Here is a 25709-nt window from a genome sequence, read left to right on the forward strand (position 1 = left end):
ATGGTTTTTTAATTTAGAAAATATTTTAATGTAACGTGGTTCATCATTAGCGAAGCCAAATACGAGTATACATTGATAATGTCGACCGCGTTTTCGAAACCTCAGCATCATTACCAGGTCATAGCACCTGTTGTATCGATGATAGTCGAAGCCTTGATCGATATAATAAATATATATTGACAAAAATACTAATCGCATTTCTCATCATGCTTTTATTCTAAAAAATAAAGTCTTAAATGTTTGGTTATCTCGAAACTCTCCGAACAGGATTATTTTACAGTTCCCATAAGGTGTTATTGATTGCACATAAAAAATTGGAAGTTAGAAGATTCATTATACTTATCTGGGAATTTTTTATTTGCATTTTATAGAAAGTTAATCTAAATTGAAGTAAATATTAAGTAGAAACTTAGCGAATAGGTAACCACGAGATCGGAGTAATGAAAATTTAATATAATCATATTTTATAAAAAATAGATAACTTCAACTTTTCTTTCTAATCATTCTATGTTGGGCATCACGAAGGTCGTCGGAAGTATTTATTAATTAGCTCCATTTTGGCATTGATTATGAAATCATATTAAGCATCTGTTTAAGAGATGAAAATCATTTTACTATAATATTATAAACCAATAATGTGGCAACCAATATTGCGTAGGCCATTTCGATGATGGAACTTTCAGTAAAATATGAACTTCTAAAAATCTGACTGAGGGAGAAAATTTGATCAAATTCCGTACCTAAAGCCAGTTAAATTATTTCTGATGCTCATTAATTTAACCTTGAATAACGGTACTAAATATTTCAATTGTACCTACTAATAACGTTATTCCCTAAATGTAAACGACATTTTACTCATTATTTTCAAAGTTAAAGACAATTAATTATTTTTAGAGCTTATCAATAGTACCTTTTTTTTAAGCCTTAAAGCACAGCTACTAATTTTAATATTTTGTTTTATCCTAAATAACTTAGATCTATACAAAAATCCCATTTAAAATATACGTTCTAATTTTTTAGATTCATGAATATTTTATTATTTTTCATTCATATGTGTTAATTGTAGGGGAAAAATGCACAGACAGGCTGGCAAAAACAATAGATATTTTAAGATATTTCTAATGAATTGAAAAAATACCTTAATAAATGAGGTTTAATGGACAGGTTAGAGGTAAATGACTTAAATAACTTATATATTACTTAAATAAATAGTAAATAACTTATAGTATAAAAGAGAGTTAGCTTAAGCTATTTACCATTCTTGATCTTGACCTGTTCATCAAGAAGATGAGATTAAAAATATCGTTTCAGAACACTCATAGATCTCAAATGTTTATCCTTCACTTCTTATCCTTGCTTGGATGAGTATTTAATGAAACTTTACGCGACCATTTGGCAATCACCAACGCCTGTAACTATTAACCAAGTGCTACAAAGAATAAAAATATGTATTCTTCTAAAATCATGGAATTGATTCCACTGTAATTCTAACCATAAAGTTCAAACAAAAACACAGATTAACAAGGACTGGCTGCACCCTTCAGGATAATCTACAAAGAGCTAAGATCGGACAAATTAGAATATTAGTTGTCGATTGTAATTGGCCTGCGGGTGCTTTGATGGCTAAGAATGCATCGCACAAACTCAAAACCTAATCAGCAGACTGCGTATCATTGGACCTCAACTATTATGGCTTATCATACTTCGCATCCACAATCGATGAATATAAAGGCAGAGCGGGTGAGTCAACTTAATTTACATAGGATTTAGGCAGTACAGTATATAGAAACATTGAGTTTTCATGTAAATACAAGAAAATCCAAGTTGATATCAATTATATATCACAGATGATTATCTTCGGTTATTGCATTTTGATATAGTTTAATTTTTTAATCATTACTATTGCCACTCCATGGGTAACAGCCATTTCGCTTTATTTTTTTTGAAGATGAATACAACTAGTGAATTCTTTCAGGCATTTAAGATTTGCCGAATTTCCGGCACAAGTTAAAATTGTGAAGTAATCTTCATTTTAGCAGCAGGCAATATTGCAAACTTTCATTCATCAGTTTAGGACCGATTGCTTTCGGTTCTTTAGTCGATTAGAGACCTCATCGAGTTCTTGAACCGAGATATCACCTCTGTCCGAGAATCTTGTTCCTCTGCATTATGGCCCGTCTACGGTCCTTGATTAATCCGCTATCTTTCATTTTATTCTAAATATTTTTACTCAAAAATCATGCATCTTTTTGAGCTTTTTTATATGCTTCATGGTTTTATATGATATTCCATTTGTGCTATATAAATACTTTTCGCGTGACCACGCGTGTGTTTTTTCAAAATCCTCCCCACTGAATTCAGCTCAAACTTGTTTACACCTGTCATAGGCACGTACTGTCAGTACTGCTTACAATTATGTTGAAATTAATTAACCATACCTCTATTATTTTATTTTTTCATGAATCTTGTATAATATTTTTAGAGAAGATCAATGATCAGCGATTTGTAATTGATATTGTATCCCAAATACCTAATATAATTCCAATGCAACAATTTCAGAGCGTAAAAATCATTCGCCTTGACTCGGACTCGAACCCAGATCCCTCAATATCCGGTCGAGTGCTTTAGCCACTTAAGCTACCGAGGCGTCCTCTTAAACTCTGAAATTTTGGGGCTTTTAAAGGAACTAGATGTTATGACGAAATACCGTACATACAATGTCATTATTCCGTTTACATTAACTTATTTTTTACACAATTGGTTTTTAAGTACTAGCTCAGAAGTCATTAGAGCGGTAAACCTTACTTAGTCCACTAGAGTCATACATTTGTTATTCGGTTACGATATATTACGATTCTGTAGTAATTTAATTACAAACTTGATAAAAAAAGGAATTCTTTGAAAATGAATGCGATAAGATACTCCTAAAAATGAACGAAATATTAAATACTTTTTTATACGCAGGATTTAATAGATAACAAAATTCTTTCATAAAATTGCTGCTGGTCTTGGATCTCTTTTTTCAAAAGCGGTGGTGACAACGGTCCGTTTTAAAAAAAACAAAGAAAGAGATAATAAATTACGCTAATTTTTTAAACATATGATAGCATAAGGATGCAAGCAGAAAACACTTTCAAACACCAGTAAAATCACAAAGTCACCCCAGCAGCATCGGACTGATAGGGAAGGGACTTAAGGGAAGGCCTTAAAGGAATTGAATGGGGATAATCTCGCAGTTTGAGGAATAACTTTGGATACGAAACCAAATCACTCAAATCATCCATTCTATATGTGTCAATAGGAAGTGGTGCCAATTTTCAACAGCAAAGAATAAGGCTTAACCTTCAAATGCTTTATGAAAATAAGGTTAAACTACTCGAAAAATCCAAGGTTATAAACACCATACATAAACCATAATTTAGTATTCATAAGTTGGTAAATTAGTTGACAATTTATAATACACTTCGTAAGATTTTTCGTTTGATTTATTTGGTCATTTGATAGATGACCCCCTTAATGTATTCGCTTATAATATAGCCTTTCGTGAAATCTGCTACGTGACATAAAATTATCAGATAGGTGAAGGAGAAGAATGTGCGAATGAAATTACAGAGTAATTTGTAAAATGCTGTATTCGATGATAGAGCGTTTGGTCTCCGATTGGAAGTTGCCTGGTCAAATAACTCCCACCAATTTCTTTGCACAGTTCCATTTTAAATCCAAGTGGCGTGATTTTACTGGGAAATCTCGTGGGAAAACGCAGGTGGTACTGGGAGAGGAATTGCTCCCCCTGCCCTGAATTTTCGAATTTCGTCCGCCTTAGGGCTTCGTTCGAGAGGTGAGCTCTACCCTATTCATCAACACCAACCTGTTGGTTTAATTCAGTGGTGGTATGCTTGAAGAAAATTACTACACTGAAATGGATTACATTCGCATTACAGTTATGAACATGCGTTTTGGTATGTTAATCACGGATCGCTCTACAAAGGCGAGTTGCGTATGGAATAGGAATCATGCTTTGTCTCAAAACTAATCCCACATGCTTTCACAACGAGCATCTACACGACTGAAAATGCCTGCTTCAACTCGGGTGAAACTCAGAAACACAGGTGCCACATGCATCCAACTAGAATACCACCTTAGCGACACCGGATCGTTACGGAAGCTTACGAACGAAGAATGATAGAGGTGCTAAATATTCTTCGCCCGCGGGATACGTTATTGCATATGGATTGAGGCCTAATGAATTACGGTTAAGCATAACTTGGACGATGCATATTAATGGCTGTGCATGCATAGCTGGGACCCAACATTATTATGTAGATGTAGATGGGATATTATGTAGATGGGATATTATGTAGATGGGATATTATGTAAATGTAGATGTTCTGATTTGATCATGGATTTCATATTATTCCATCAACGCCAGAAGTTCATAAATTCGCGGTGTTTGACGCTTTTACACTGTTTGATTTATCGAATAACTTAGTACTCAAGAAGTACTGCCACCTAAGTTCCCAATACTTAAGTCATATCTACGCATGTACTAAACAGAGTAGTTTTAATAGGATCGCTTCCTCCTTCAATTATTTCTACGGTTGTGAAAAAGCAATCTTAGATACTTGCTAATGCTGGCACATCTATCTTAAATAGGTTTACTCGTCGGACGCGTAAGAGAAAAGGCCTGTTGGAATGGAACAATGACTAATGCCTAAGAAATTATACGAATACAATTAATAAAACATGAAAAACAACTGACAATTATGAAAAATAGAAGCGAAATAAAAATATTCCAAGCGATAGAGCGTTTCTTTGACTCCTTTAGGGCGACTGACTGGTCAAATGCGTATCGGCATTAATTAGCCATATTCTTAAAATATGCTGGCTTCCAGAAAATTTCCAGGATTACCAATGACTTTCCTAATTTTTTAAGCGCATTCGGGTCTTACAAAAAAGGCCACGCGTCAGTACGTGAACCACTTAAATCATCCTTGAACCTCAATATAGTTTTTAAGTGGCTTCCTAAAAACTTCAGAGTGAGTCTCAAGTTCGACGAATGATTCGGTCGACGTCACACGCAGGTATCTAAAAGAAATTGAAACGTTGGATGTTTCTTTGATGAAATAATAAAATCGCGCAAAAATCTACTCAGCCGAGTTTTTAAAGAAAAATTCCACGGACATATTTATCGTATAATGCATTTTATTGAACAGGCAGATTGAGCAGCAGGGTAAGGTAGATTTTGGACGGCCTTTGAGAGAGCGTGGTAATGAACGTTTCATGTATTTTTGAACGAAATGTGAATGGTTTCTGGGGCTATCGAACTTCTTGTTGTCGATAAAAACAACTCTCGGATATCCATCTTTTCAGGAAGTTCGAATCCTGAAATATCGTGACGGGTGACAGTATAGACGTAGGAGTATTCATTAAACATTCATGAAAAATTTCCCGCATCAGGAAATTTAAGGCTATAATCATGTACTAATTGCGTCAATTTCTTCAAATTATATTTGACACTGGAAAATGTAACACACATTTTTGCATTCCAAAGAATTTTATTTTTACATTATTGTCCAGATGTTTTCCTTTCTTCTCATGCAATTATTTCAGATGAAAGGAAAGATATAATAAAAAGAAATGCAGAACGGTGCGCCCCGCCGAGTCGGGAAAAGTAATACCTCGATTTTGACGTGCTTGGAGTTTGCTGCAATCAGATTTCTACGGTTAAAAAGCATTCCACGGAATCACTTCTACCACCGAGAAAAAAAATCAAATCGATTGGAGAGCTGCAGAGCTGGTATTAAATGTTTGAGAAGGCAGTAGAGATACTGGATATTAACTTTTTCAAAAATTAAAATAATACCTACTAAAAATGGTTACTATTTTTGGTGGAAGAGCAATGGTATGGGAGGAGACTCAACAAGTCGACTATGTTTCAAAATGTTTTGTAGACATTTTCAAGACTTGCCACTACGCTTGGATCTCTATATAATGACAAAATTTGCATGGGCCTAGAAAAAGTAGAGTCCCTAATTAGTCTTAAATGACATTGAAATCAGTGAGATGCATGATACTGGCCCCAGAGTGGAGGGGAATGAGAATGCCAATATTAACATATTTTCACACAATTTTCAGCTTTCATTAGAGAATCCAAAGTCTTTTTGTTTTATGCTTTTTTATGGTATGCCACATTGATAATTTAAAATCTTTCAGACTACAAGATCAGGGGGAAGAAAGAGTATGAAACACTATTAAATACAGTTCAATTATCGCGTAGCTATTAACAAGCGTAAAACTAAATCAGGAGCTTTTCGCGATATGGCTGTATATATACAGTCCCTCCTGTGCCAAAATTTCGAATAGTTGGTTCAAGAAAAGAGAAACAAGTCATCCTTAGCCGGAGTCTTTTTTGCAATCGTTGAAATAATTCAATTGTTATCATTGAGAGTAGTCGACTGGCCAAGTTAGGCTTTTGATGGGCAGAGAGACAACCCACTTTTATATTTACAAGCACCGCCTGACGACGCGCCAACAGTCTTCTTACAATAATTCACCATGCATCATTCACAACTTAAGAAAACCACGGTTTACAGATTTGCGTGTTTACTATTTATGTGTCACAATTTTTAAATAATCTCGTCAATGCTTCAGAGTTAATGACGCGAGCAAGGTGACACCAGCACGGTTCAATAGTTTCTTGTTTTATATAATTTTATCAGTTAAGTCACTCACTTTCACCCATCTAAATAAAAAGCATTTCCCAATATTTTAGCAATGACTTGGCAATATTAACTTCAATCTATGAACGTCAGCATGGTAAAGGGTACAGAATTTACATCATGAATATTTTGATAGACATACGTAGTACGATTTTGGGCAAAACATGGCACTAATGCCAACTCTAGTGGTTTGAAAGTTTGGTTAACATGTACAAACTAATAATTAAAAATTACTGAAGAGAAAAAACTTTTAAGTCTTTAGTCAATGGTAACATGTTAATTATCGTTTTAATAAATAGGAGATTTCGCAGATCAGCATTTAGGTTCAATGAAAATTGCCTGATGGAGATATGAGAAACTCGTATCAGGCGTACAAATCTACGTACGAGTTTACCTGGGTACACTGAATATGCCTTGAAAATCGCCATATGGATGTACGACTGGTGGATTTAATCACCAGACAATAGTAAATTTGCGATTTTTTCGTAGAATTTGTACATGTTTTATTTTGTTTTATGTTAAGTAGTCTGGATAATTGTATATATTGCTCTCTACTGTTGTGAACACAAACCTCTGCTTATTCTCGCATGTAATCCTTGTGCAGAGAACGGCTTCCTTTGTAGGTTTGCCGACATTGGGCGACGTTTTATGATCTTGTATTAAAACTTTTACCAAATTAGGCGGTTTTTCACCTTGTTTGATTCACAAATTGAGCCATCCTTTTACTGGCTCTCAAATGATCAGCAAATGTGAACGTCAAATAAAAATTATGAATAAATTGGTCTCATTCAAATGTTTTTGATCCTCTTCCACAACTCCTGAGACCAATACCACGCATAAAAAAACTGGATTCAATACCCTTCAGGCTGGAGCATGGCGGCGTCATTTGACTTTCTCCAGACAAAAATTCACCCACGTAAGCTGTTTAAGTTAATATCGGGTAAATTTTGAATTTCACTAAACCGTTAAAAACTTGATGACTCAAGGAAAAGGAGAGAAGAGAATTATATGTTTCGGCAGTTGAGTCAATTCAGAATAGCAACTTTTGAGTGGGTTGAATTGTGAGTTTTGAAATTATTTTCTATCCATCCTGCGGGCTGAGTTTTGCGCTGAGTGAGTGGTAAGAGAACTTGACTTGAGCTGAGAATCAAAAGGGCAAACCGAGAAGTGGTGTGTGTCTCGCAATCAATGTTGCAAGGCTTCTCTTCTCCTCCGTTCCCGACTCCCTCTCATAGACGCACAAACTAAGACCTGGCTCAGCTTTATGTGGGTGAGTGTGTCTGAATGCATAAGCCTTCTCGCCCTCCAATGCCAGTTTCTGTTCTGACATTTGGCCGAGCAACGAGGTAAACCAAAAGGCTTTATAACGGCAGAATTTAGAACGTTGGATTGCATGAGCATCAGTAGGAAATTATACTTCTTAATATTTTCAAACAAAAGTAACGAGGAGTGGCCTGGAACGATGGTTCTATAGGCAATTAAATTTAATGTTTTTATGTATCTCGGTATGATTAAAAAACTGAAAAAGTACCAAAAAAGTTACTAGGCAAATGAAATTACCACAAGTCGTTATCAAAATCAGTTTTTGATTATTCACTAGGTTAAAATAGGGAAAGGAAGGTAATTTCGTTGAAGACTAAAACTAGTATTATCTACTTATTAAATACCTATTATCATCTGTTTTGGTGAAAAAAGCATATCTAAATAATACATGAAATGTCATTCTACATTTCAAATAGTTATTATTCTCAGGAGAGTGTTTTCCTGTTGTTACTGAGATTGTGATGTTAATTGTGGGAAACAAATATAAATAAAATCCTAAATTCTACCTAATTCAAGAATAGGAAAAGTTAAGGTGTTTTAAAAAAAGGAATATTTATATTTTATCGATATTTGAATGGCATAAATATGCAATACAGCCATACTGACAAAAGGAAAAACTTCTTTTAAGAGAAAACAACTAGGCCTGGAGAAATAAATGAAAAGATCCGCCTCTAGATATCGCTTGAATGTAAAACTAAAAAAAGCCTCTTTTCGAAGCAAGGAATATAAAATCAACATAAGGCAATAGAAGTTCACCATTGACCATAACGAAGAGTTTTCATATTTAGGCAGTACGATCACTAAGGATAGAAGAAACAAAAGGGAAGCAGAAAGCAAACTTTCCTGAGTGAGGAAGATGTACAAAATGAGTACCTAGCTATAAATGACAAAAGGAATCAATAGTAAATATAAGTAGGTGGTTAAAAAAAATTTATTCATGGATTTACTTTTCTCCGGATGTGAGGCATATACGATGGCCATATTGCAGAGGATTTTTGAAAGTTAAAGAAATTGACCGAAATATTAGCGATGAAATCCTACGAAGAATATTCGAAGACAGGATTTTATGGAAGGCCATTTCAAAACGAATAAAATCTTTTGAAGAAGATTGCTTTTGTGAAGAATATTATCTAGTGAATGAAATAAGTGCTGTACTGCAGGAGTAGCGCACGGATGAATAACGGTAAGTGATGGAAGAAGTGAGCGCTAGAAACTATGAAGAACCTCGCAATAAATGGGATAACTTGGGGAACTACAACCAAGTACTTCCCGAGTTGATTTCCTATGGCAATAATAGGTGATCAGAGTGCATTCACTGCATGCCAAAGATTTATCTGTAGATTCATCTATTAGGATTTACCATTTTGTAACAAATGGTCAATGTTATCAAATTACGGGATAAACGGTAAGTGATGGAAGAAGTGAGCGCTAGAAACTATGAAGAACCTCGCAATAAATGGGATAACTTGGGGAACTACAACCAAGTACTTCCCGAGTTGATTTCCTATGGCAATAATAGGTGATCAGAGTGCATTCACTGCATGCCAAAGATTTATCTGTAGATTCATCTATTAGGATTTACCATTTTGTAACAAATGGTCAATGTTATCAAATTACGGGATAAACGGCATATATAAATCGAAGTTTTTGCGTAAACGAGACACGTACAATGTGATAGGAAAAACTATCCGGGTTCAATGTTTCCTTGCACTGCTCAAGAAAGATATTTTATGTTACAAACCATAGAGATTGCTAATGGTTAACATCGATATTTAATTTTGGTACCAATCACAAAGTTAGGACTTTTGTAATATCTACACAGCTAATACAAAAATAGTTAAAATTTACGACTAAAATGCAATAACATGAAAGTGTGAAATATCAAGAAATAACATATAGCCTGAAATTAATTAAAGTAGAATAATAATATCTGCTATTATTCAAAAACACGTGATCGCCCTTTAGAATAAAAGTAAGAGAACTCCACTTTAAAAGGCCTTTAAAGGGCAGTTAACTAAAATTAGACTTTATCCTAATCCTCCAAATACTCATGTAATCCTCCATATTTAAAGAACTGATATAATTATAGCTATAAATATTTACCATCTTCATAAATACAATGTGAATATCTGGATGCGAATCAGCAGTCATACTACGACTGCCAGTGTTCAGCATTTTAGTGCGAGATCTAAAGTTAGTGAGCTGAGAGATGAAGCTTAGAGAAGCAGGCGCCGAAGCTTGCAGCTAGCTGGAAAATAATAACAGACTAACAATAGCCATGAGAGACATAAAATAACACCAGCCTGTGCTATTTCATGCCTCACCAGACGGTGAAGGTGGAGTCGTTCAACGTACATCTGCCCTGGACTTAAATGTTGTCTACTTTTGACGCTCGTGGAATTCCGAAAGGTCAACAGAATTAAATTTGAATTGAACTACCGACTATTTTTCGATTCGGGCTTCGAATCAACTTAAGCCATGTCACTTTTCGGACTACTTGCATTATGATGAAATTCATTTTCCTTCTAAATGCGATTAAAACTCTCTTGCCCGAAAATAATATTCCGTGCGATTTACCCCAAGGCGACTTATGCTGTTCATTCATAGAAGTTGGGAAGGGTAGCTGTCGATCTCGTTCAAGAGACCTGTCTCTAACAGTAATTATAATGGCATGATAATCTGTTAAGTATGATTCTATTATCCTCGCAAATTGCTCTCCGGATAACTCGTTTGATTTTCTAATTCAAGCTTGGGTTACGTAGTGTTATGAAATTGATTTCACCCTGTTGAGTTCGCGGTGTGATTTGAGCGAAGCCTTCAGAGCTAATTATATTCCAAATTTTTATTTTACGACTGCTTCCGAGAAACAATAAAAATAAATATCCTGAAGGCTGGCATTCCACTCTCCATATTTGACTATCTAAATTTTAAAAAAATCGGTGTCCAGCCCCTTTCTTTGATGAGCACCACTCTGAACTACGCATAATATAGTAAGAGTTTGAAGTAATATGGCTTCGGAAAACATTAACGTATCACACCGGGTAAGGTAGAATATAATCCAAGACCATAAACCGTTTTTGGAAGTAAACCTTAAAATTGATCAATATCCGCATACCCTCCCCTTACCATGAGGTAAAATTCCAAGTTCCACTATTAAACCGGGAAATGGAAAAGAAATTTAATTTTTGTTTCGTATCCAATTTTTTAAAAACTTCCCCTTTGGGCCAAATATCTCGCTTCGTGATTACCTGGACCTCTTTTCTGGACTAGGTTACACCAAAACTCTATTCGGGAGCTAAAAGAGAAAAATCGAATTCTTGAGGCTTTTATACTACTAAACCATAAAAATAAGCCTATTTAAAGTGTCGCTTCTGCTTGCCGCCCATACTGCACCCCTAATGAATAGAAATAGGGAAATATTTTCATTAAATCAGAATTAATTAGATTATCATAAATTATTTGGTATAATTTCTTTAGTTTTCTTTCTTTGGATAGTTATCAACTTTCGTGAAAAATGTATTGTTGCCAATGAAAATTAAATCAACGTACGAATTAAGTTGTAGGTCAAATACAAAACAACACTCGTAATTATTTGGAGAAAACAAACAGAAATTTCTTCAGAAAGAATAAGTTCAGTGCTAGAGGTCTGCCAGCAATAAAAATAATGTAATTATTCAATTACTATAAAAATTAAGAAAGTCAAAAGCAACAGAAACTATCCGTGACGCCGTGTAATTCTATGGCATTTAAATACCATGCTATCACGATATCCGTAAGTAAAGGCCTCGTTATTCTGGCGAGTGGCTTTCTTTCTAAGGTATCATCAATCTTGGGGGTTCCGCATCCACGGAGTATACAAGTACCTTACAGCGAGGGGACGATATAAATTTATTAATGTGCATATTTTGATGCGTAGATGATAAGATTGGAGCAATTTAAATCGGATCCATACTGCCAATCAGTTTACTATCGCTATATATTAGAGTATGAGCGTATTAAAAAGCGGGAATTTTTTAAGAAAATGATTTTAATCGTTATAATTGCAAATGAATGTAGTTTCGAGTACAATATACGCATGAGCTCATATTAGTTTGAAATATTTCATCATCGAGTCGATAGGATTACTTTGGTCGTTTATTTCCTGACTTTCTGGAACATAGATCGGGATTCAAATTCCAGCGATGGCAAATTTTTTAGAGAGCCATTCCAATGACTTATACGATTCTGCCAATAGGAGGAAAGATATACCTTGTCATTCAATGAGAGTAGAATAATGTCGGAGCTGGGCATCTAACCATCTTAACCGCGCTCTTATCTTCTGTCAACTTATAAATCTACTCATAACGATGCAAGTCTTTCGAATCTCATTCTATTCTATAACAACGACTATAACTCATTTTAAAGTCGTGCCTAAACAATCGACGGGTACAATGAAAGTACCTGTCAAATAAGATCTAAAAATAAGCAACAAAATATCTCAATGCCTCAAAGTAAAGGTATACTAAAACGAAGAGACACAAAAAGATTTACCAATTAAAAATGGTTTTTCTGTTTAATTTTTTTGCTTTCCTGATTGAATCGTACTTTCAAGTTTTCAACGACTTGAGAAATTCTAACCGCCGATTTTCTTACCAGTTCCCTAAGCGTCTTTTCCTGTCTCAAATTACTCAAACGGGCACAGATTGACCACTCAGCACTGATCCAGTTTTCGAGACCGAGCGGTAGGCACATCCAGACTTATTTTTGTTCAACGACCCATTCGACCGACGATCGCCAGGAACCAGCGCTTTTCCGTGCCAATAGGTTGGGTGGAAATAAATTTATATGTTATTGAGTCGAGAGAGCGGCCAGGTCTCTTTGTTTAGAGAGAACCATAAATAAAAAACGCACAACTGAAGTCAACCAAAATTATGGCTATTTTATCATCCTCGCCCCGTCCAATTGTGGAGAAAATCCTCCGCATTTCTGGAATAAGAGTATTGATTTTGCATTTTTTAAAATACTCAGGCTATTACCTCTTACTTTAATACAAAGAATACGAAAAACTTTATGCAATCACAATTTAAGTACGCACAATTTAATGAGGTATATTTTTAAAAGTTTAACTTCAGTAGTCAATCGGCTTAAGTACGTTTTGGATGGACCCCATGACTACACACTACGGTATTCCTATGCCCTACTAACACTGCCAACTAACATACAAATATAGCCTTAGACGCCATGCTATGCATTAAAATTACTCAATCTTTGGCTCTGCATATTTTCAATATCCGAAATGCCTTGGTTCTCAGTAGAGTTAGCGTTAAGTTGGCAAGCTGGCTTGTCTTCTTCAAATTTCTCCCAACAAACCTTGCCCTAATATGCCTAGAACTTCATCATTTGTTTTAATTTCCGATCATTTATTTTTTTAGTATTCTTCTCCACCATACCTACATTTTAGAATCTACAATCAACCTCCTGCCTCATGGATCAAGTCTCTGAACCATACAAAACTAAGAATCATATTAAGTTTGCACCAGTCATTTCTTTACATCTTTACTAAAGGTGCCTGTCCCTCTAGCCTCTTTATATACGCTTCTTTGCCTAATGTAAAGCTCCTTTTAACGTCCGTACCTCATCAAAAAGACTTCCCAAATAGATTAACTGTTTAACCTGTCATATTTAATTTGCCTAAACTTTAATGCTTTTATAATCCTGTTCACAAAAATCTCGTAAACTTCGTTTTTAACAGTTAATTCACCTATTACTGATATTCTGCGATGCGATAAATTATGATTGTTTCACTTAAGACTTCAAAGGATGAGAGTAATAACTGAATAAACGAAAATTTAACAAATTATATTTTGATAAATTTGACGGTTTGAGGCTCTACTTTGTGAAAATTCATGACCACTGAAAAAATAAAATTATTATTTTTTCTCTCAAAAAAACTGTGAAAAAATACCCAGGTAATTTATTCGGAGAAATAATATTTTCACGCATATACCTGTGAAATAAATCTCCATACTCTAATAACACATGTTATTTTTGTCATGAAATTACTAGAAAAAATTGTATGGCATTCATATTTCATAATGTTTGCAGTGACATGACATTCAGACCGCATATACACCAAATGCAGTGGTAGTAGGGCATAGTGCTTGTAAGTAGGTACAAAAAACAATAGACTTAAAGAAATAGGAAAAAGATGGGGGAAATGAATTTCTAAATCAATGTAGTAAACAATTATATTTTAACACGTTTTTGAGACATTCCTAATTACTATTCACTTATTAAGTTACAATTTAATCACTTATTCAATAATGTCTTGTTTAAAAAGCATAGCCTGACCTAATAAAAAACAGGCATGAAGTTCAAAAGAAAATTTAATTTTAGCCCAAAAAGTAAAATTATGCACATTTTAGTAATAAGTGTTTTCAAAAAATTGTGAATGGGAATAGTACTATTTTCTTTCAAATATTATTAATGTTTTCCGAATTAATTATGAGGGAGTTGGCAGACAGGATAACGAATTTAATAATGAGACTTAGAAATAGGCATTACCTAGTTTCCGAAATTTTGTTAACAGCGGTCATTTGGAAACACATTTGTGACTGAGTGGCGTTAATAATAAAATTATTTGGCAATTTCAAGTTTATGTGAATTAAATCAATCCCCAAAATAACGATAACTTTACATTATACGCATAAGGTTTGCTTCTGATGTGTATTTACATAAAGGTGTTTTTACTCATTTAGACCAAATAAAGTTTTGCTTTCAGAAAATAAAAATAGACGGCCTTCATGAAATTCTACTTCATTACATTTAAGATAACCGATGAAAGGATATATGTCAATATATTATCTTGACGAAGAAATGCACTTCACCAGAACCCAAGTGTTTTCAGGAAAATGTCAAAATTCTGACTCCTGAAGCGAGAAAAGTCAATCTTAAGACCTTTATTTATTAACTTTTTATTTTTAAAATTAAAACTGAAAATGAAGAAAAATCAATGAAGCAACACAGTCGATAATTGATCCTGATTCTTCCAATAGCATGGCCAATACTCTGAAATTTCCGCCTACAGCTTCCTCCTGGAAATTGGAGGTCTTTGCGATCGATAGGCAAAAGAATCAAGTTTTAATTCCTTTTATTTTCCTTTTGATTCAATTTAGTAATACCACGAATTACCTTGATACCATCCAAAAACAATTAAATTTTTGCTGTAAAATCTACACTAGTTTTCGGATAATTTATCTTCATCCGATATCACTGATAGATAGTTTGATTCCTATAAGGAATGATCGTGATCCTTGGACTCCTTGATAGTAAAAAATCTAACCTAATTAGTACCACATTGACTTTTACTGTCACTTTTCTACATCTGTATCTCTTACTATTTTTGCGGCAGATATGTTAATGAGCTGTAGCGACAAAGAGCAAGCTAATCATAAACCATAATAATTTAGTGCTCATCCCGAATCTCCATCAACTAGCCTTACCTGTGCAATCTTGATTGGTGTACGATTCACGTTTTGCACAACCCTCCTATTCCTTCATCCTACTAACTTTCGAAACACTTCAAGTAACTTTCCCAATTCCTCCTCCATTGCCTTTTCAAAATCCAAGAAGCAAACAAACACATTTCAGCTACACTCTGCAAATGTTCCTACACATCAATATTTTATTAACTTCTAAGGCACCACGTTGTCTCTTTCGCCTCCCTTAATTGAGAAATCATTATTTGATGATTATCTAAGAAATAGTTTAAAATAATATCCATCATTTTGCTACTGATTCTTAGTATTTTCTTTGTTTCTTGGTAAATTAAAATTACGGTCCAATTCTATTCATATGATATTTAAATTTTAATAACAATACTTTTCTCTTTAACTCATTCGAAATCATATTGAAGTAATCCCTTGGGGACTTCTGGTGTCAATTTATATCTATCTAATTTATGCTCAAATATATACTTTATTATATCTAATATTTATAACTTTCATATCACTTTACAAAATTATTTCTCAATTTTCATCTAGCCTGACTACTTTTTTTTCTTCTTGGTCTTATCAAACAATTGAGTTTCTGTCTTCAAGTAAAATTAGTTTATCCACATTTTACATTTCTGCGTCAATATTATCATCATACACCTTTATTTTTCCAGCGTAGTAGTACACTGTCGATATATTAACTTGTACCAATACTATATCGGTGGGTTTCATTATAACCTACACAGCAATGATTCATTTGACATACTGTTTTTATATTTTCAATCTAATTGCAACATTTTTACGCTGAAGTATCCCAAACTACCGCATTTCCATTTACGGATTTTATGTTAATCATTCCACAGATCTCACTCCAAAAATGTCTCCATATTCGGGTTATTTTATTTAACATCCACCCAACCTGTCTAACCCCATTCCGTACAACTCCACCTTCACATTCTCCAACTTTCTATAAGTCGAGAGGGATAAGAAATTCCAGGTTCTAATAATAAATCGATTTAAATATTTTTCTTATGTACTTCCTGCATTAGCAACCGCCCAGAGATTTGAGTATTTATTTAATCTACCCACATTTAACCCTGGCATATGAGGATGTCCTCATCGCGACTGTTTAAAAAAATAATAAATGAGTAAAAGAAGGTTTGGTAATATGCTGTTCCTCATAAGAAATTAGCGAGTTCACTTTTACGTTGACTTCCACATCATATTGCTGCAGCTTTAAAATAATGTTTGCCATGTCTGGAGTGAAGTGAGTGCTGCTATACCAACCACAGTGGTCTCCACCTTAACTAACATGAAGGACGGCTTCTTCCACATCCGGATGATTGCCGGCCTATTGTTTAGCAGTAGCCTCACGAAAATTCACGATATTGTAATATATTTAGGCCATCTGACCTTATAATGGACTCCTATGACTTCTAAGTACGACCGCTAATTGTCCACGACTGCTTATATGCCGAACGTACCCGTTAATTTTGCAGCTAACCTATTTATATAGCTGTTGTCTCACCATCCAGAACCTGGTGGATACACTTAATGGCTAAAACTTAGCCTCAGATTATTTCAGGTACCATATCATAAAAATACTGCATCACTGCAAGAAACATTGAAATGGCGAATTTAAAAATTTTACAAGCACAATTAGAGACAGTAAAAACAAAAAATAATGGGAAAAATTGCACCATAGACCAAAACGAAAAAATATTTGCTCTAGGTGTACAGCAACGACGTGGTGGATATTATAAGTAAATATTAAGAGGAGGTATTTCTTGGCATGTATGCTCAATAGCTTAAGAAAAAGTTTCACCAGTGCCCCTGACACATTGATAAATGTAAGTAACTTACAACTGTAGTTGTTCGTTGATCATAGTTACATTTGCCATACCTCTATTCCTAGTAAGATAAGAAACTTCAGATTCATACTCATTCTCTCATTCATACCCTCTCCTCCTGTAGAGTTTCCACAAATAGTGTGCTTTTTAAGGAAAGGACGCTTTTAAGAAATATTATAGATTATGTATCGCATTGGACTTTCTATACTTAGAAAAATATCATTTCCTTCCTCAGGTCTTCACACTTTTTACCAATATTCATTCCGTCCAAATAGTATATTTTCTTATTTACTTCTCAAGGTTTTATCAAAATTTTTCCTGCTACATAGGCCTTTAAAACCATATGACTTCTTAATTTCTCCTCCAAACAGTAATTCTAGCTTCTTTAAATTTCTTCTTCTAGCTACTGCCTCTTTTCTTCCACCACATACAACACTTTGCCTGTTCAACTTATTTTCTCGATTCTCCTTTATACCGATTTCATCAAAAGGCTATCTTCTTCCCTCATTTCCTCATCATTAAGACCAAGTTTCGGATCCATACAGCATCTGACTCAAAATCAGTCTCAACTAACCTTTTATTCGCCTCTTTACTTAGAATACTAGCGCATTTTTAGATAGTGTGTCCTTTGCTCCGCAATCGGAATATTCCCGGAAATTATACCATTGCACCTCCACAAATTGCTAATGAAAACCTGCCGCGAAAAACTTTCATCATTTCAAGGTTAAATATGACGAATACAATTTGATAACTTAATGACATGCTTCAATTTTACATTTATTGCTGGTGCTTTAAATGACCAACAGGCCTATATAGCTTTTAGCCTAAATGAAGAAAATAATCATAAACGAGACACGCCCATGTTTCGTGTTCGCACCGCAATCATTACGACATATAGCCTGCAAGAGAGATTTGCCGGAAGATTAAACTTCAAATGAATTATAGATTACAATATTGAATTGGATATAAAATCTAAAAAATCTAAGCACGAATTTGAGCGTGCAGACATCACAGATAATTAAATAATTTGACCTGCGAACTAATTTAAATTGCAAGCATCATGCAAATTGATGTTTGATGCTCCATAAAAATTTATGCTCACCTACGAATGAAAGCATCACTGATTATCTTGCGCTTATAAATATGTTTAATATACCCGTATTCACAACGGGCAAAAAAATTCTTATTTCAAGGATGAATCGTAAATTGACTATAACTCATTTTCTCATGGAAATAACTTGGCGTCAAAAGAGACCACGCAAACACACACTTATTAATTAAACAATAAAATGTTTTGCTACAATAACAACCCTTTTTTGATGGTCTTAATTTTTTCCGAAGCCTTAAATAGCCAAGTATGTATAACACTGTTAGGTATGTACATATATGTATATGTACATACATACATATACACACACATATATATACATACTATATATATATATATATATATATATATACATATACATATATATGTGCGTGTGTGTGTATATATACACACATAACCCCCACAAAATTAAGTCACGCTTAAGACCTTGTCAACACTCCGCTATTTCAGACTCTCGGAAAATAAAGACCACCAAAAAAGAGCTCCTCAGGATTCTATGGAATAAAGGCATAATATAATCGTCATAATAGTATACCAATATAATTGATTAATATCTTCAAGATAAAATCGATGACTCCAATGCCTGGCCATTACATTTCATTAAATCATGATTTTATGTATTTAAATTTCCTTTGGCGCTAACGTTCAAGCTGCTGAGTCCATGAAGCCGCGGCGGACCAAAATTTAGATAGAGAAGTTAGCTAGGAAATAAGTTGATGCACTCCATACATAATGTCACAAACAATGCGTAGCGGTACGCGTCCGCTCTGTGGTTTTTACATCATACGACCCTCTATGAGTGACCTGGTGAGAGGCTCCATTTCCCTTCAGAGATAGCAGCAGTTTCTGCTCGAGTAAGTAAAGGTGAAGATCTTAGAGGCCAGAACAAGGACAGCAACCAGGAAGAATTCCAAGAAGATGAAACATAATCCTAGCCGGATGGCTTAAGTTGACGGCAAAGAGCAGAATTGCATAAACAAAGAGAGCATTTAGCAGAGTGAAAAATTGCCTCTCAGCACAAAACAATCTTCTTGGGTAGAAAATAATTTGCTATGTCATAAATATGGACGAATGATAAAGATCGACGAATCGAACAAGAAACGAAGAGGTAAGAAAAGAAGTCCTACGAAGAGGGAGAAAAGGAAGCAGACTGCAGAGAGTATAATAAAAGAAGGGGCAGACTTACAAACATATACGTGTTCAAACGCAACTCGTATTGAGAAAAAACTCATATAAAGACACAACAGCTTCCTGACCACAATTTTGGAAAGAAATGTGTACGGAAAGAACTGCGTGAGTTCCTTTAGATGAAATACATGAAGTAAAATATTTCCTAGCACAGCAGATTTTGAAGTTAGATCAGCTTTGTAAAAAAATACTTTATTACGAATTTCTGTAATCGGTTTGGATTAATGCTCCTATTATTTTGTTCTTTTTGTGAATTTGTATCCGAAGAAAGCGTAAGGTAAGCAGACGATATCCAAATAGTCATGATTATAATGTATAACGCTTAGTACTAGTGGATACAGAGAAAAACACCCAGAAACACACAAAAAAAGAGGCTCACTATTTTTCGAATTTTGAAGAGTGGCCACCTTTATCAGTTCTGTCCCTCTCTTCCTTGATTAAGGTGGTCACGGCCACCGAAAATTCGAAAAATAGTGTCTCTTTTTTTGTGTGTTTCTGTGTGTTTTTGTCTGTGTTCACTAGTGCTAAGTGTTATACATTATTATTCACGTCCGTGAGACTTTCAAAAATTGTTATATATATATATATATATATATATATAAATACAGATGTAGATTTTTAGAATATAGAGACACAAAGAAAGGACATTCACAATTTGTTATTTGACGTTTCGACAGCACGGCTGTCGTCTTCAGAATGGCGTTCTCGGGGAAGAGCGGAGAGGATGTGCGGGGGAGAGGTGGGGGAAGGAGAGGTAAAGGGACCAATAGGAAATGAACAAGGGGGTGGGGGGGATATGTAGGCAGCCAATTGATGCATTCAGTGGGCTTGGTTCAGCCCGGGCGGTTTGAATGATTGGGCCACCCAGATATGCGCCATCTCGCGGGTTCTCACCTCTATTATACTCGCAGATTTGGGAAGGATTTCAATCACCGAAACGGAGAAGCAGTCGTCAAAAGATTGATTGTGGGAAGCGGTGTGAGTAGGGATGGGGTAATTAAGAAAGGTGGGAGATTTGGTGGAATATCGGTGGTTATTCATGCGGAGGGAAAGTGCGGTCGTACATTCGCCCACGTAGAAGGCAGGGCAGAAGTTACAGGAGAGGTGATATATAATATTTTTTGAGGTACAGGTGGCGAGTGGTTGGCAGTTGGTACTGAGTGAGGGGGAGGGTCTTAAAAGATGACAGCATTTGCAGCGTGGGCGGTTGCATGGTGCGGATAGGGGCGGGGGAGAAACGGGGGTGCTTGAAGTTGGATTTGTGGACTTAAAGATGTCTCGCAAGTTCGACGGGCGTTTAAACGAAACAGAGGGACAGTGTGGGAATAAAAGTGATGTGGACTGAGTTTTATTGATATTTGGGAAGAGGTCACGGATTAGATGTTTAATTTTGTGTGTTCCGGGGAAGAAAGTGGTGATAAGATTAAGGCATTTTGGGCGGTTTGGTTTGGGGAGGGGAGTGTATTGGGTTGATGGTTTGAGGATTTTACTATTTAGCAGTAAAAGCACCCTGAAAAACAAATTGTGAGTGTCCTTTCTTTGTGTCTCTATATTATAAAAATCTACATCTGTGTTTTTATATATTTGTGCGTCGCCGAAGAGCGTTCCATTTCGAAGATATTATATATATATATATATATATATATATATATATATACATATATATATACATATATATATACATATATATATATATATACATATATATATACATATATATATATATATATATACATATATATATACTATATACATATATATATATACATATATATATATATATATACATATATATATATATACATATATATATATATATATGTAGCCACGATTATATATATATATATATGTAATAATGGCTAACCTTTATTTTAAGGATCATTGATTCTGGCACTTAGGACGTCTGGACGTAATCTGGTATTTCTGACTTCAAACGCAAGATGAGGCGTGGCCCATTCATCCTCCAATAACTCCTAAGCTAACATGTCTTGCGGATGACATGCTAAGCTCTATTGTCGGCGACCGGTTGGTTCGACCAGTAATGGCGCAATACATGGCAGTGTTCCCGGTAAAAAATGAAACAAGTGCCCTGCCTGCAATGCACATCTCGTCCACGTGTTTGCGTGTGATTACGAACCAGCATGACGAATGCCTTCGTGCGGCTTCGCAGTGGAACTACGCTCGTTGATTTCCCAGAGCAGTGTGGCTGGCAATGAAATTTTTAAACTAATAAACGTAGAAGGATGCAAAAAACACAGTTGATCTCAAGCTATAGGAAAAAATAATCTTTAATTTAGCCAGAATCAATTCAGGTACGATTAAGATATATAATATTCTCTAAGATATTTTTAATTTACTAAAATAAATCATTTCTGACCAATATAATCTTCAGGTTTCCCCCTTTTTGATAGCGTTCTAATTCTGGCAAATAAAGTCCGTTCGAATTGGCTTTAATATTGAGCTCTTTAAATCAAGAATTGCAATCAATAATTGACAACAGGACGGTGCTTAGTGCAATACACTGAAATTGATATCAATGCAATTTCGCTAATGCAATTTTCACCTAAGGAGAAAATTGCACTAGCTAAAGAAACTTAAGAAAGGGGGGAACTTTTCAGCAAATACTTTTACTGAGGACGAATAAAATATAGGTGAGGGCTTTCACATACTAACTTACGTAATAGACTCTAAAATTGATTTTCTAAGGAGATGAGATGAGCGTAGATTGAAGGATTTTTGAGCTATAAGAATGGAAAAATCATGAAGAAAATAAGTTGAAACACGAAGAAGAGAAACGGAAAAATGCCAAGCATAGTTAGGTGAGAGGAAAAAATGTCAATCGAAAGGATGTAGGCAAATAAATGGCATTGAAAAAAGGTGAAAATTGTACATTGATGAATAATACTTAATTATGCAAAAGATATTTCGCTCAACTGCGCAGTAGAAGTATTGAATTATACAGAACACCACGACACAGGTCGTATTTTAAAGGAATCATCAAAAAACAAATCCTATTCCATTGACTACCCATTATAAGAAAAAAATTTAAATAAACTAACTGGAAACTGCACTATTTTTGACCATTGATATTAGATTAAGTTATCTTCTGTGTTCGGAGAAAAACGTCAAGCTGTGTAAGTCAAATCTAAAGATTTCTGAAAGTTAGCCGATTAATGCAGAAATTATCCCATAAATATTTCTAAGATAAAGCCGAACAGGCCAATTATATTTCAAAAATATTTTCAAAATATAATGACGACATTTCCTTATCTGTCGCATGTCGCCAGCCCTCATGATTGCATCCGCGGAGGACAAAATTGAATTGCAGGGCACTTCTAAGGATTTTTTTGTTGTCAGAAAAGACTATATAGCCCAAAAGGATATTAAAAGAGTGTTTTTAGTTTTTACATTTTTAGAACACCACCGAAAGGGTTTCAAATTACGCTTCAAAATGCACGGTGATCGCAGCATGGTTTCACACTCCAAACGCGATTACGAATGCAGCGATTGAGCAGAGTTTGAATTCGGCTCGTGGGCGAGTCGCAAATCACCGGAGCGTATGCGAGACGCCTCTTATCCTCCTCCACTTTGAAAGCGGGATGTGCAGTTCCCCTCGGGCGATCCCCGCATCCCGCGATGAAAAAGTTTCGAAATCTTTAGAGTCGCAAATCTGATCATCTCCTCAAAAAAAAAACAGCGATTCGTTTGCTCACCCGCTGCTTTGATCCTTGGACTACTGAGAGGCTGGCTGCCGATGTCTCGTCAATGTTTTTTCCTTTGTGTGCCCGATAGCGTAGTCGGCCTTCCTCCCTTGTTCAACAGTTCAGCGGGAGATTAGCCGCTCGTCGGGGAGCGCGATGAAGCGACGGGAAAGGAAATTAACGTCCGTCAAACGGAGAGTGGAGGGATGGGTGAAGGGAGAGAAAAAAAGGGAACGAATCGATGATCACAAATAAGCAATTAATGGGTCGAGAATTCCCTGGCGTCCTTCGCGGAACAGCGAGAAATGAATTACCTCTGCCGCTACGCCCCAATGGCCGACTACTGCGGCTCTGAGTGTTGCTGCCTATGGTTGCATTGTTTGGTGAAAATCCGCGATAAAAGATCTCATATATCCTCATATTCCTCAATCCCGGGCCTGATTTTCGAAATTTTTGACCGCTAACTTCGTTTACCATGAAAACGATGCTGACAAATTTCTACTCTGCATAATGTGAATACGTGTGCATTAATTGCATATACAACGTGTTTCTAGTACCTAAGCCTTGAAAAAAATACTTAAAAATAACCCAATATGTTTTACCGGAAGGGTCCAACATTCTATTTAGGCCAAATTCCACTATTACATGTTAACGTCAACGGCAGGGTTAGTGGGACGCACCTAGAAGTACGTCAAAAATAGACTAATTGGGGAAACCAACGAGATAAAGACACTAATGGGAAGAATAGAATTAATTGGATACGAATAGGTGAATGATTTTATTAAAGAAAGAAGCATTCGTTAGACGTGTATGTGAAGTAAGCCATGAAGATCCATATAAAAAGACATGGAAGACATCAGTACAAAGAAGCGATAGCAATAATGAGAAAGCAGATATGGCTGTAAATGACAAATATTAAAATTGACGGCGCACCAAAACAAAATTGTATTTATTAGAAGAAAAGCAAAATCAATACCGCGGGATCAAATTGATAACCAGAAAAGGAGAGAATGCCCATGTTCTGCTCAATCTTTTCTGGAGGTTTTTTGCAACATATTTCAGTTAGCAAATGTTGTTCGAATTTACTGGGCTGGAATTTGTAGAAGATGGCATTTTAATTTTAACATGGCATTATTTATTTCTAACTTCCATAATAAGCGTCATTATTGACAACGCATGTTCCTCTCTTGAGATTGATAATACTATATTATTTAACAGATGCGCAAGAAAATCACGGCAAATCTATCTCCAGATTTTGTGATCGCAACATGGAGTAATTACGCAAGGTAAAGATGCTGGTTTTAAAAAGAGGTATTTAACGACAGAGATCTTGAATAAAGCTTGAAGAAAATAATAATAAAAGGTTTGATATGGAACGTAGTTTCTATGGATCGGAAAATTGATCCTTGAGAAAGAAGGGATATACAGTATGTGGCCCGTTACATTTTTCTTTAGAAAAAAATATTAATTTTGGTAGGTTTTTTTTACCTATCCATATATTCTTCTTTTAGCACGATGCACTTTTCTCAGCGGGTCTCAAACTTTTTTAAGCCATCAAAAATATAGAATTTCCAAAGGTCCTCAAAAAAAGCAAATAAGTTGGCAATAACATCCTCGTTCGACGTGAATCGTTTTCCGCCGTGCCATTTCTCCAAATTTGGAAATAAAAAAAGGTCATTGGGGGCCAAATTCGGTCAAAATGGTGGACTTAGAGATAATTAGAATATTGATAGCATTTTTTGCCATTGAAACTACGCAGGTGTTCACCCGTACATTGCCTTCATGGAAGAGAATTTTTCTTTCGTATAATGGGGTTTTTTTCTTGATTTAATCGCTCAACCGGCGAACTCCTCATTTGTTGTTTATCATTTTTGTAAGAAATCGATGTAGATGGTTCCGCGTTCATCGCAAAACCTCGTGGCCAACACCTTGTCGGCCGATTTTACCCTCTCCACCTTCTTCGGAGCCGGATCGCCGTCCGTAATTGTGTATCACCGCAGGACTCGACAGGATTGCAACGGAACAACGAAAAGCCAACCTTGTAATGAACCACATGATTGCGCTTATTCTCCACGGATAGCAAACGTGGCATCCATCTCGCTGAAATTTTTTTCACACCCAATTTTTCGCACGAAATTGAGAACACTGTAACCTATGATATACCTGTGGCCTCAGCTATTTCGCAAACTTTGATTCGTCGATCACTCAAAATTACATTTTGATTGGACTTATTAATCATTTCGAAGAAAGTCAATTCCACTGGACGTTCTGAACGATGTTTATTATCTGTAGAAGCACGGACACGTTAAAACTCATTTACCCAATTGTAAATAGTCTCAAACACTGGA

General features: G+C 35.4%; 1 protein-coding gene across 1 annotated transcript in view; it reads right to left on the reverse strand.

Moving 5' to 3' along the window:
• LOC139687156 (protein still life, isoform SIF type 1-like) overlaps window positions 1–25709 on the reverse strand; it is a 298610-nt gene that overhangs the window by 29881 nt on the left and 243020 nt on the right. The window lies entirely within an intron of this gene.

Source organism: Hetaerina americana, unplaced genomic scaffold, assembly GCF_022747635.1.
Source record: "Hetaerina americana unplaced genomic scaffold, ioHetAmer1.1.p SCAF_17, whole genome shotgun sequence".
NCBI lineage: Eukaryota > Metazoa > Arthropoda > Insecta > Odonata > Calopterygidae > Hetaerina > Hetaerina americana.